This window comes from Coturnix japonica, chromosome 5 (genome assembly GCF_054131305.1).
Source record: "Coturnix japonica strain WE chromosome 5, WE-NBRP24, whole genome shotgun sequence".
Lineage (NCBI taxonomy): Eukaryota > Metazoa > Chordata > Aves > Galliformes > Phasianidae > Coturnix > Coturnix japonica.
The window spans coordinates 23230915-23245480 of record NC_140667.1 but is presented as its reverse complement, the minus strand read 5'-3'; the positions used below and the strand labels follow the sequence as shown (position 1 = coordinate 23245480).

At 41.2% G+C, this 14566-nt stretch overlaps 1 protein-coding gene across 5 annotated transcripts in view; it reads right to left on the bottom strand.

Annotated features, from left to right (window-relative positions):
- Positions 1-14566, bottom strand: part of LRP4 (LDL receptor related protein 4) — a 74539-nt gene that overhangs the window by 57996 nt on the left and 1977 nt on the right. The window lies entirely within an intron of this gene.

Sequence of the window (14566 nt, the reverse complement as noted above, 5' to 3'; positions counted from 1 at the left end):
AACAAACAAAAAACAACCACCACCACCACACTTGAATTCCTATTTCAGAACCATCCAGCAGCCTGTACCAAGCAGCCACATCCTAAACCAGCCAAAGCTTTTTTTTCAGCAGTCTTGGCATGCAACCCAATTACAGCCCACTGAACGCTTCTGCCTCCTAATGATCAAGGACTGAATGACCTCCCCAGCTTGGTGAACTAACTCCTTGGACCACAGCCACTGCTTGGAAACTTCAACACAGGCATATTTCCAGCAAGATTCCAACATGCACACCTGAATAATCTGAATAGCTGCATGAGAAGCAAAACTAACACAGCCAGTTTCAGATGGATCCATCTTTAATAGTCAATTTTGGTACGTCTCTTGCCAAATGCAGGGAGTGGATGCTTTGATGTCTAACAAAATGCAAATTCACAACGAATCTTCACCTACAGCCCAGTCACTTACATGGTGCCTCCCCCTTATTGTGTTGCCTATTTTCATGAATCTTATTCTCTGGGACCAGTTTTTTGAGTGAGAAGATATGCACTCACATTGAAATAGCTCTATATTGCTACTATACAAAATCAGGCTGAAGATGCCTGCAGATTTTTCTCATGAGAAGAGCCAGTACTATCAATATAATAAAGGATTTCTTTTCATACTATTTCCTGGACTAAGCTCCAAGACCTGAGGAGAACATCTAAATAAAAGAAAAAAAAAAAAAAGAAAGAAAGAAAAAGAAATTCCTCACAAAGCTCACAGTTCATTTCAGTAGATATGCTGTTCAGCCCTGGAAAAAGAACTTTTGGCATATAAAAAAAGATGGCACTTAAAGAAGACAAAAAAGACTTCTAACCTCTTCTGCCTACAAAGTTCACCTTACATGCAAGCATACAGCCTTACACTAGAATCATCATCCCAGCGCCAAAAACCACAACAAGAAACTGTGTCATTTTCTGTTCTTACAGATGCATTTACTGTAATGACTTGAGAGTCATTTTCCTTCTCTCATTCCACTGTATTTTTGGGAGACAAGTCAAGTTGAATCAAGCTTTTGAGGCAATTTGTGGTCACTGCAAGAAGTGACGTTATCCAGCCAAGTATAGCATACTTTCTCTGATCAAAGAATGACCCAAGCCTCTCAGCATTATAAATGCTACCTTAAATGACTGGATGGCAGCAGAGATGCTGCAGAACACAGGGCAACTGTCCTAGTTACTTCCATTTGTAGCCAATCTTTATTTCCAGTAATTACAAACTACCTTGAGAAGTTCCTGTTTTTCTTTTTTCCAGTTGGACAAACAACTTTCCTGCCTTTTCTAACTGGAAGAATTATGTAGTAACCTATTTTAATGCTTATGCAGTTAAGTGATTTTATTTTATTTTTTTCAGTCACAAAAATGCGTATTTCTGTGGTGGGGGCCAAAAGGCCGCAGTGTGTGACTGATAACTTGACTGAAGTTGCTAAGGATTCCTGGTACCATGCACTCACATTCCAAGCCTCTGTGAGAACGCAATGTTTATTCCTGTATATCTTTCTCTAAGTAAGAACATCTAGCACATTTGGACCTTCAGCCAAAAAAGCCTTGATGAGCCAAGATCATATCTACCATATCCCAGCCACAGGATGCCACTAAGCTGCACGGCATGAAGGTCATGATAGCATAAACCTCAGCTTGGGACAGAGGCTGAGCTCAGTTAGCTTTCTGATTTTCTGGTGCTTTATCCTGGGTTGTATGTAGTCAATTTTAGATTCTGAGAAGAGTGGTAAGAGGATCGCCGTCCTTCCTTTTTTTTTTTTTTCTTTTTTTTGCATGTTATCAAATACTGTGGGATTACCAATGGACACAGCACTCTGGCAGTCCTTCCCACGCCCCTCCTTAAAACTGCAGCAACACTTGGCAAACTGAAATACAGACTAGATGATTTAGGTATCAAGTCCTCAACAGAGCATGACTGTTTTCCATGGGGAAGATATAATCTTCTGTCCTTCATGCTATAACCTAGTTTCTTGATTTCTTTCCCAGATATCCTCCCAAAACAAACCCTGTTTTTACGCGATAAGCAAGGACAGAAAGCAGCCTTGATATGACTATACTGAAGCAACAAAACAGCTTGTAGGTCCTCCTGAAACAAACTGAAATTTGTGTAAAATGAGAAATAAACTTTAAGACTGTGATTTCATATTCATCAGTAGTGGCAGCTTAAAGAGCTGCCAGCCCTCCAGCCCGTGCCCCTTCATGAGCTGGCACAGTTATTTATAGAGCCTGATAAAAAGTAAATAAGGCAAAGCTGGGTCCAGTGCAGGATGAGCAGGGAAAAACTGGAAGGGTCTTCCCATTCCTCCTCACCCCATCCAGTTGGATTTCTCCCTCTTCTTCACTGCTTATGGAATAACAGTACCAGAGCTGAACTGACAGGGGAGCTGGGGTCATTTCCTGTTTATGACTTTACAGACATGTTTACTGCAGAGTCTCGAGGGTTATTTTCCTCTTAGAATCTGTTTACAAAGTGTTTGTGCATTTAGAAGTAAGGTATGCATGTTGCTATGCTGAAAATTCTTATGAAAAGAAATAAATATGGTGAATTAGATCATCCCACACTTGAGTATTGTAAATGTTTAAAAACCTTAACTGTCTTATTAGGGAAAAAGCCACTGATTTCAGTCTGCAAATAAAGAAGCTCTTCAGTAACCAGTTACCATGGTTTGGTTTTTTTACTCTTGCAAGAACTGTTGTTGCCTACAGAAATCAAGTTGTCAACTAGAACCTTAGAGGAAAGAAAAAGAAAAAAGTCCTAATCAGTAGCACACCTGGTCTAACAATCACAGTGAGATGTTAAGCTATTGTCTGCAAAGAGGGTGCTCTCAAGTCAAATTCTGTCCAAATGACAGTCTAAGCTTATTGAAAACAACATTTAAGCCACTGGGAATACAGCCACCAAGGCCAACTACATATTTTCAGAATTCAACCCAGCAATTTAGCCTCCTGCTACAGTGCAGCAAAAGGAACATTTAATAATTATTATTTGGCATTGTCTGCAGTTAAACTATTCCAAGTCAGGAATCCACGGTGTAACACTTGGATTCCTAACCAAGTCCAAGTTATGCTTCTGTTCTCATATTTCTTGACCTTTGTGGATACATGGTTAAATATCCCTTTGCAATCCACTCTAACAAGTCAAGCCAGCAAAAAGAATAAAAGAGTAAGAGAGGATGAAAAGATTTTTGGAAACCAGTTCAGATACGATTCCCCTCATTAGACTAATATCAATCATGTATTGAAGGCACTGGCAGAAAACAGGAACACATGCTACCTAGGACAAAAAACAGCAGCTAGATCCTTTTAGAAGGGAATTACATCTGAAAATAATTTTCATTCTTCCTGTACCAGACCCCACACACACCAAATGAGTTCATTCAATTCTGATAACGTAGTATGCAGCATGTCAAAGGAGTAAAAAAGGAGAAACATAGTTTCAATAAAAATATATTCCAAGGATGGCAAACACTAGAAGCAAGAAGTATCAACAGACTAATTGGTAAAAATACTGAACAATATGCTATTATATTGACCTTTTCCTTGTTATTTGATACATCTCTCAATTTATTACATTCAAAAATTAAGAACTCTTCAGAGCAAGGACCGCTCTTACTGTATGCACACACACTGCATATAACAATGCAAAGCTCTGATTTCCATCAGAGTGGATCTTTACGTGATCCAATTGACAACTCATGTGTGAGATCCAGCCCACGCAGATCTCCCCCTTCAGCCTGCCACATATTCATTCAGGGAGAAGAGAAATTGCTGTTTAGGCAGCTTTTGTTTCCAAACAGTTATCTGTGTATTTCTTTCACCAACCAGACCTTACAGTCATCACTGCCATTTCTACATCACCTCAGGAGGAAGGTGGTATCGTCTCCTTGTGCGTGCATGTCCAGGCTGGGTTACAACATGACCACATCAGTGGAGGGGTGGGAATACCAAAAAATGAATCCAGATTCTGCAACTGTGGGTCAAAACCCAATTCATCACTACAGATCGGTCATTTAAGGGGCCAGATTAAAGAATGGTAAAGGACTTAGCAAGGGGATAAAGTTTTTCATATTTATATGGACAATTTCTCTGGCAACAATTCAGAACATATGTCTGTGTTTGTCCAAGCAAAATAATATAGTAGGTATTTGCTTCAAGCTGTTTCCACCACAAAAGGCACTGTTAATTAATGCACTGCACCAGTGCTGACACTGATAAGTTGATCTTTCACTACATCTTGACACTAATACAGCATTAAATCATTATGTATGTAATAAAGAGGCCTATGTTTTTATATAAGCCACAGAAAGTGAATCATGAATTCACCTGAATTCTCATCTCCTGTTGTTCCCAGGGCTAGTCCTTCCAAACTTCATTTAAGACAAAGAGAAGTAGCAGCATGCCACTGCCAAATGAAAAATAATAGGTTGGCCTTGCCTCCCTCCATTCTTCAATGAAGTCCATGCTTTCCAGTTACATACAGTCTGTGGTATCACTGGTTTCACTCTTTGGCAGTTTACCTGTTGACAAATCAATAAGCAGATCCAGCGGACACACACATGCAAACTTAACAAGTGGACAAGAACAGTAAGACTGCTTTTGTGGGGCAACCCACAGTTATGCTAGGTTAGGCTTAACGTGAAACCACAGCCCAAGCATCAAGGAAGGCATGTAGCTTATAGGCCAAGTTGCATATATTCCAGGCAGATAACAACCCTTAGCAATGACAACATCCTAGCACCCCCAACACAATTTTTTCTCCTTCACCAAGAGAAGAATTGGATTTACTGAGAACAACAGGCAGCAGGAAAAAGAAAAATCTTCTCATTTTGATATCCTAAAATATGGGCTTTGCATTACTCTCAAACTGTATTTTGAAGGCAATGTTTCCTACGAATTTAGACTGTACTCAGCCTGACTCCGAATCAGCAATTCAGCCTTAGAAATGTAACTGCAAGTGACTTCCAATGTAACCTGAAGCAAACCACTACATATGCTTCCAGCAAGTCAATGTCCATCCTACTGTTTAAGGACATCAAGAATGCAATTTGTACTTCATAAGCAATTTCTTGTAGTGCCTCTAGACATGGATCTGCAGGAAGATAATGGGTAATGGGAGGACAGTTGGACTAGATTATCTTGTAGGTCCTTTCCAACTTTGTAATTCTATGATTCTATGATAATTAGGGACAGTTGGAAACATGGTTTATTTCCTAGTAGAGAAGCCAGTAGTTCAGGCCTCCAAAGATAAATGAAATTTCTTGATCAGACAGAAGACACTTCTTTTTCAAACATCAATCATGTAGCAAAGGACCACAGAAAGCAAGGAGCCAATTCACAACAGTAACAATGAAACAAAATTACTAGAAATTTTAGAGGAGTTCTCATGAAAATCTGCACTTACAAAGACTCTGGTGTTGCATCAGAACTTGTATCACCACCACAGTCAATTCAAAGACACTTTCATTGGCAAAACAAGCTCTGCAAGTGTTACCCACATGTAAGAGACAGCACATCTCAGTTTCTCCCAGAAGTGGATTCAACATGCGAATCATTTGTGCCCACAAAGATTTCAATAAAAAAGGCTACATCACACAGAGTCCAGTGACAGACATGAAAATATCCCAAGGAAAAAATGTTTAATTTCTGGTAAAGTGCGTTATTGTTCTCTCCAATCCTCTTCCATATTTTACGCACAAGATTTGAAGATTTCCTTCTCACCGACTCCTTTCACTTCTCTTTCCAGTTATTAAACATTTGCAGTTTTACTTACAGAGCTATCCCTGTATCCAACTCCAAGCTGCACGTGCCAGTTCAGTATTTGGTAAAAGCCTGACTTAGTTCTGCACATTTCATTTATAATTATCTGTCAGTACAATAACCAAACCTAGCTGGCTTCCAGGTTTGTACATTTTTTGTTAGTTTCTCAAGCAGAAGGAATTTGGATTATGTTATTTGTTTCATTAGCCTCAAAAGAAGCGCCAGATCCCAGATGCAGTTTTCATAGGAATGGACAGCATTTTCATTTGGTTTCAGTCTATGGTTTCTAGTACTTTTATGAGGCTTTTAGGTGGCTTTTGCTGTTTGGCTGAGAGAGCTGTAAAAACAAGCTGGGTTTTTTTTTTGTTTGTTTGTTTTAATGGAAATACCAACAATGGAAATCCTCCCAGTTCTACTTGATAGCCACCACTATATAGATTTCATAAATGTAGATGTTCCACATCTTTTCAGATCTGAAAATCAAGAAGTTAACATCCATTTGGTTACAATGTAAGAACATACAGAGTTCTGGAGTTCATTCTTGTAGAATTTGAGTTTAATTTGCTACCAAAAAGTATAGCAGGAAAATCCAAAACTTGTATTTACAGATCTCATCATTTAAGTAGTTCAAGTGAGTCTTTGCTTGCTAGGACCACCAAGGAACCAGCATCGCCACACTGCCACAGAGCTTCTGCACTCAGGAGCCCCTTAGGCTGGACAGTGCAGTGCCCAGCTCAGCCCAGCCCTATCCTGCAAAAGAAAAATTCTCACAGTTACAGTCTTTTCCCTCCTGTGACCCTCTCCTCATTCTACTTATCTCTAAGGGGAACAGTGCCCAATAGCATATACCTTGAAGACCTTGGTATGCAGACTGCAAGGTCAGAAAAGCTGCCTCCCAGGACATATCTGGTCTTCTGTGGCAAAACTGTGATGGCCCTCTTTCCTCACAACACATTAAGAGGCAGCTTTAGCATCCCAGGCACATTTGTTTTAAAACCTTGAAATACAGGATGAAAAGCACGGTGTTACAACACTGTTCAAGAAAAAGACCAAAACAACCAAGATAACGCATCACACCTTCCTGAGATTAACCTGCAGGACCGATGCACTGCACTACGTTAGCTAACAAATTTAAGTGTTCTGGCAGCTGTCCCAGTCACTTAATCGGAAGCCTGAGCTCAGAGGCTGTTTTGCCTGAGCGAGAAAGTCGAGATGTACACACCAAAGATGTCATCTCTGCCTCACTCCCTTCCTTGCTCGAAGGCTTCTCTCTGAGTACTGTTTACTCTTATCCTACCACTGACTGACAGTACATAGTTTCAATTCACTCCATATCTCCCATTAGTTCCATACTGCAAGCACATTAGATTTGGCCCCGTGTGCCTGATTAAATTAAGCTGCATCTTTCTTTTAAGTGTTAAAATTAGGCAAGTACCTGCCACTCCTCTTCCCTACCAGTTCACCAAAAAATACCTGCAGCACAGGAAGTGGTCACGGGTCACTTTTCAAAAAACTCATCATCTGATGCCGGAGGAAGGAGAGAAGCTAAATATTATTCAAGGCTTTGCTTCTCCAGCAGAATAACCAACAAAATGTTACTACACAGTGTCATAGGAATTACTTATTTTTGGCCATTTCTTTTTAGTTTCAGTTTTCTAAAGAGCTGTGGGTAAAGAACAGACCATAATAAGTGAGAATGAAGCTTGGGGAAAAAAATCTACAGAAGATGACTGAAAAACTTAACTCTTGTTCTAGCCTGGAACCTGCATGAAGAGCAATAAAAGATTGCAGCTTCTCATCTCCCACTTCACAGAAGGCAGGTCACAGACAAGAGAAATGTCAGAGAAACAACGAGTTTCTCCTGTGAGTAGGTGAGTCATTTCAAGGCAGAGAAATTTGCAGTGGAAAATTGTAGAAGGCAAGTATCAACAAGGTTTTGTTTTTTTCCCCTGTTAGGCAGGGGAGAAGCCTTTGAATACTTGTAGCATAGAAATTAACGGATCTGATAAAGATGCAGAAGCATCACAACTGCCCTTCCAGAGGAGCTGAGGCACAGGTAGAGCATCCACCTGCTCCACAGATAAAAGAACTCTGGGCCTGGTAGGAAGGGGGAGGAAAAGTGGGAAAAAAAAACCCCAAACAGAACAACCTTCAGTTGTTTAAGGCAGTGCCGACTGCAGGTCCGAATTCTTTCTTATACTAAACGCAGTGAATGAAAGCCAGTGGAGGGCGTTGATTCATGGACAATGACTGTTCAGATTGGGACAGCTGATGAGGTTACTGCCCTCCTCTGAGTAGAGACATCTTAAATGGCCATGAATCAGCTGGTTGTGAGTCAACACTGGCTTGCAGCTGTTGATCACTGACCAAGTGCAGGACAGCAGTGGGACCCACGGGCAGTCTTCCTTAAAGCCTAGTAAAGACAGTAAAAGGTAGTAACCTCACCAACAAGACCACCCCAGTCCTTACTTGTTTCCATATCAGTGCCCAGGAGTAGAAGTATTTTCAACAATGTAACACTGCATGAATACAACTGTCAATTCAGACTGTAGCACAGCTACATCTGTTTGCAGGACAACCAATCACGAAGAGAGTATACCCCATCTCCCACCTAACTACATTATCCTAAGAGTTAGACATGGACTACTTCTACTTGAGGATTTGTGACAAAAATGTCAGTACACTAGCATCCCTCTGTGTCTATCAGCATCCTTTCATGTTAAACATCCAGAATGGTAACCTCTCATCTGTTTTCCTTTCCCATACCACAAAGCCTACAGTCTTCTCTCACAGTCAGACCAATTATGTTTTTCCTCATGCTAATAGGCACTATGCTGATCAAGGCCCTTTTCAAAAGGCAGCACAAATTAGGGGCATATCCTCAAGCTGTAAGAAACACCTCAGGCTTTTCAAGAGTAACAGGCTCAAAACTCATAGTGAGAAGAAAAAGAAATATCTGGAGTTGTAGGAAAAAAACCCAAACACTTCCTAATGTTACACTCAGGAACTTGGGACAGAAGCAGCAAGCAATCTCAGAAGTTCCCGTCTTCCTCACCTGCTCTCAGAATCACAAAGAAAGGATTTGACTATTCAGCAGTTATGAAAATTTAGAAATAAAATTGGGTGGGAGCACAAAGGGGAAAAAAAAAAAGAAAAAAAAAGAGAAGGTGTGTCTTTAGTTTATTCTAACCCTAGATCCCATGAGACATGTTCAACTGCAGCGAATGGCTGCACCTCAGGCAAGAACCTCTCCCCGCCACTACCAGCTGTCACCGAACCAAACGAACTGACAGAGCTGGAGATACAGGCTGAAGGAGCAGAGCACACATTTCCCTCTAACCTTCCTGCATAGTCACACAATGCTTCTTCTGATCCTTTCAGAGTAGGAGGATGGGAACATCACATGTCTATGTTGTAACAGTTCTCTCTAGTGAGTCACTCCTTCACAGAGCAATTCCTACTGGAAGAGAGGTAGCCTCCTCCTGCAGAAAAGGTGTCATTTTCTATCACTAGTCCTGTTGCTTGTCCATACCCAGACTTCTTTCCAAACCTAATCTCCTAATCTCACTTCATGCCTTTTGCCAGGCAACCATCTCCAGCTTCCTGACTGCTCCTCAACTCCACTCTCCCATTTCATAATACTTTTCCAGACAGGACTGCTCTTCAAATATCCTCCCAGGCATCCCACTCAAAAACCCTTCTGGCTGTACACGTTCCCAAGCCTGATCTGTCCCACATTCCAGCTCTGCAGACAGCTCCATCACCACCTTTATCTCATGGGCTTACCATCTCAGCACTATCCCAGCATGTCTCCTTTTCTACCTCTTGCCCTCGTTACTAAGCTCCTGATGCTTCATAAGATCATCCCACTAGGACAGGAACTCTACTGTCAAGGGTACCTAACAAGTTTTCATATCCTCTTTTAAAGCATTACTAAAATAATTCTTTCCCTACTGTGGCAATTAATTTCTGCTCAGCGCTCTTGTTCACTTTTAAAACTTCCATGTTTTATACTACCTAATTAACAACTTTTTCTGCCATCAGATTTAATATAATTATTCCACTTGGATCTCCTGACATGGCTCTTCTGTTCCTCTGCCAGATCAAGTCCTTGGCTCTCATTTCAAAATGCCTATCTTTGCCTCTGTTGGTATCTGTACTCCTATATCCCCTTCCCTTCTTCTCATGGTTTACCCTAGTCTTACATCTCCTTCCTCATCCTTATTTCCCCATGTACTGGCTTACATTAGTCTTCTTGGCCAACTCCTACTCCCAAAAATACTCTATCCTAGTTCTAATAAGCAATTGGAATGAAAAACTTTCAGAAGCTTTTCCCATAAAACCAAAGCTGAAGGAAATTTAATTAGAAAGCTATGCTATTTTAATATTGGACCTTATCTATCCCACTAGAATTATCACATCCCTGATCCTTATCAGATGTCTAATTTAAAGTACAAACCCTTCAGGCAAATGTAGCCTCTTCCTCCACATAACACAGAGCAGCAGCACTTACACCAATCCTTAAGGTAAGACAAATACCTCAGAAATGCAAACAACTTGATTTTGCCAAGAACAGCTCCACTCCATGCACTGGGACTTGGGAATGACTAGGGAAGTTGGAAGTACTCACTCTTTGAAAATTCCAAAGGCAAGTATAGTTCCCTTAAAGAAAAAAAAAAAAAAAAAAAAAAAGAAAGAAAGAATGCCTAACATTGTCTCCGAAGAGAGAAGCTGGGTATAGACTGTACTGAAAAGGCTTTTCCGTGGTACCTCTAGTCACTTCCCGCCTCGAGTCCCAAAGCCATCACTTATCCCCTTCAGAACAGCAGGAGAGTCATTTCTTTTTTCTTCCCTCTCCAGAAGAAGTACAGAAGAAATAAACCTCGAATGATAAATTATGCACCACCTTTGTGTGGCTGCCTCTTGGCCAGACGGGAAATTTTTCTCCCAAAGCCTTTTGTTTCCAGCTTTGATCCCAGCGTTGGATCTGCTCCGTTCAGCACTCCCTCAGCATGGAGGTGCAGGGAGTGCCGACACAGGCCAAGTTCAAGCGGACTGTGAGTCACAGTCAGGTCTTCCATTAGCCACATCTCCTCCCCCTTCCAAACTGGAACCGTCCTTGAGGTTGAAAAGATCCCATTAAACATTTTCCAGAGGGCCTTACAGAGGATACATTATTTTGATGGATGCTGGGACTAAAGGAGGAGGATTTCTAAGTACAGGGAAATAATGGAGTTTGTTCTAATGGGTTTAAGAGATGCCCAGGGGCACCAAGTAAGTTCCTTCTCTGCAAATCAAAAACACAGAAGACCAGAAAATGGAGCCGAACAACTAACCGCCAGGAAGCGGGGAAATCGGGCTCTATTTAACTGCTGCTCTTGGTTACGGCCAACTTCAGGCTGCTTGGAAAAACAGCACACACACACATCACTGGCACAAACTTAACAGGAGAAAACAAAGAGACAACAGGGGTCAAACTGGGGGTGGCAAGAAGGAGTAGGACGCGAGGCTGGGTCCCCACCCCCTACCAGAGAGTCGGATCAATTATCCCTGAATACTAACAAGATTTCTGATTAAAGAACTGCTGCTATGCAATAGAAACAGAAAGCTCCAGCAGGCGGGAGGGGCTGTCAGGCACTAACAAAGAGACACAGAAGACTATGCCCTGCCGGGCACACGGAGGAAGTCACCACGCCGGTAGCCAGGAGGGGGCTCCTCCACCCTAAGTCACCACTACATCCACATCTCACTGCTGGCCAGTGTCACTCTGGAGACAGAACTTCACTGGGACACTATGGAGCACGGACCCAGGCACAACAGCACATGGGATCTGCTTTCAGGCAAACGTTGGAAGCTCTGCTAGATGCTTTGCTGGACAACAAATCTTTAAATGCACTCATCACTACACTCCAGGGAAGTGAATTCCATTCCCACCCTAACTCGTTCAGAGGAGGTAGCTGGTGTTACGTGCATATCATCATGACTTCAGGAAGTTGCTATTGACATATGACAGCTCAAGAAACAAGAGCCTACACTGTCTTCGGCCATACATTTTTCAGTAAAACTACAGTTTGCAATATGAACATTTAATACACATACAATATTATCCGTTAATCTTAAATGCTGGTGGACCTGCTGACTGGTGGTTACATGCAGAAAAATCTAATGACCTCAGAAGAGCCTCATGAAAAACAGAAGCTTCTGTTATTACTTTCCACAACCCAAAGCTGTGCTAACATGCCTCTAGCGGAATCCTTAAATGTAACTCATAGCATCAGAATCAGGCTTCTGACTGCCCTATTCTACCCAATCCTTTCATTTCTTTGATATGAAGAGTTTTGGTCAGTTTTCAGCTTCCTCAGTTCAGCAAGGCAGAAGTTCACAACTGCCAGTCGTGTAAACTCTTAGTGCAACTTATTTTCCTGCCTTTGCATAGTGAGGGTCCTTTTGTCTGGGTTCAAAGCAGTTGAGTGAACTCTGCTCCACACAGCAACACTGACTGCATCTCAAGAGTCTCTCAGGCTAAGTACACAAGATGGAATACCTCAACACTTAATAGGCAGAGGCAAAAAAAAAGCAACTGGAAAGCTGAAAAACCTGAACATAAACTCACCCACAGGAGGACAGCAGCCAAATACTCCCAAGGTAACAGTCTCAGAGCAACCAGATACACAAAAAGAATAACCACAAGCCTTTGGTTTACAAGTCCCTGAATCCATAGTTACTGTTTTTATCTTTAGCACAAGGAGATGGAAATCTACAGGGAAGATGGTAGGGAAAGATTCAAGAAGCATTAGAGTGCCCATGTCTTCACACAGCATAGACAACAAAATCCTATAAAAGAGTACTGCCTAACGTAACAGCCATGTCAAGGAGCCATGGGCACTACAGACGCAAAAGCAAGAGCTGAACCATCAAGCTCATTAGGTTAATGGATGACAATTACAATTAACGTTATCTACTGTGATCTGCGTGAAATACAGACAACCAGTAAATACCGCATGCCAATCAATGGAGTGGGCTTGCTGCATGCTGGAGCTCCATCTCTGGCTGTTAAATCAGGTGGGAGCCCAACATCCCCAAAGGATAATGGTCAGCTTAACTCTGTGTGTGTATATTCCACCTTGTTACGTGAAACCTGCTGAGAGAACATCACAGATAACTACACTGGAAATAACAGAGAGCTAAATAAATGAGTTGCCCACTTTTAAGGTATGCATCTTTTGATAACACTTGACTTGTAATTCACTTTTTCTGATGGAGAGTCAAGAAAACTTCTGCTGTTTTAAGAACTTTTTGGGTCATCAACAAAAGAAGTACAACTATTAAAAATGAGAAATATCCAATTAGCACAGGAATTTGATTAAGGTGGAGGACATGCACTTATTTAATGCATTTTTAAAACCTTGACTGGTTTTCAAGATAACATCTCTTTATCAACTTTCACAAGTGTTATGAAGCATATATTCCCTTGTGTTCAATGGTAAGTCGCATTCTGGGGCAAATGGAGCCAGCCTTGGGCAAGGCAATTTCTACTTCATTTCTCACATTTACAAAACAAGAACAGTATTTGCCTATTTCACTAGAGCAAAGTGAAGTTGAAGAGGACTATCAGATGGCACATCATTTTCATAGAACAATTTTTAATTACTTTTTTAAGACTAATTTCACCAGAATCACAGGGCTTTTAGAAGCTGAAGTCTAATCACTTCTATTTCTTTTCCGAGTTAATGCATATCAAGTACTGCTGTCAGGTTTGAACTACAAACAACTGGATAATCTTTATCCACAACCACATTTTATTTTGTAACTTCAACAAACTTATTGTAGAGGAATGTCTCCAAGTTTTCTGAAATTCTGCAGCCCAGAAGAACAGAACAGCCCTCTTCATGATTCACAAAACACTCTGGAAATGCAAGTGTTTTATGTACATAACAGCCTATTACTTTGGTTGCTGCATATACCTACATATCAGGACACAGGAAGTGACTCTCTTGCAAGAAGTTAGTTATGTGGAATTGTTTCAAATCAACAAAAAGTAGCAATAATAAGAAAAACACAGACATATCCATAGAGAAAAACCAACAATTTTCATCCTCTTGAAGCATCCTACTCTTCATTTTATAGGTAGGGGACCTTACCCTGTGCTTATCACTGCACCACTTAGACAATAGTCAAGATAAATTTCATGATCATCGTGAGGTGGGAATATCACCCAATCTGATCAACAGCAAACTCAAGTACTCTCAGAATAACCAAAAAACAGAGTTACTACCTGCTCTAAACTGACACAAGGAATACAGAAGAATCAGAATGCAGAATCAGAAGTGGTGCCAAGCACAGGTAGAGGAGATCTTAACTCCCATGCAAACTATACTTCTATAGAGGCATCACATTCAAGTCTGTGACTTGAATGTGTAGTCAAGATGATTGGGGGGTGAATTATTCTGGTATTATTCTTCTGGCAGAGCTCCAAGAGCTAGAACATTCAGCACATCACCTAGACAGGTTCTGTGGCATTCTGCTCTTCTGCTCACACAGAGCATCAAACCTTCTAGCTCTCCTTCATAATGATGCACCAGCAAAGTATGCCATTAACTCTCACCCTCTATGTCCATTTTTACCCGTGCAGCACTTTTCCGAGAGCTCACAAAACTTGCAGACCTGCTTTTTGTTCTGGCATAGACTTTTCCACTAACAGTCAAAGTCCAATCTTGCAGATTTGTATGCTGTACATGCACCTGCACTGAGATACAGCAGAAAATGACCAAGTAGATTTCCTTTAA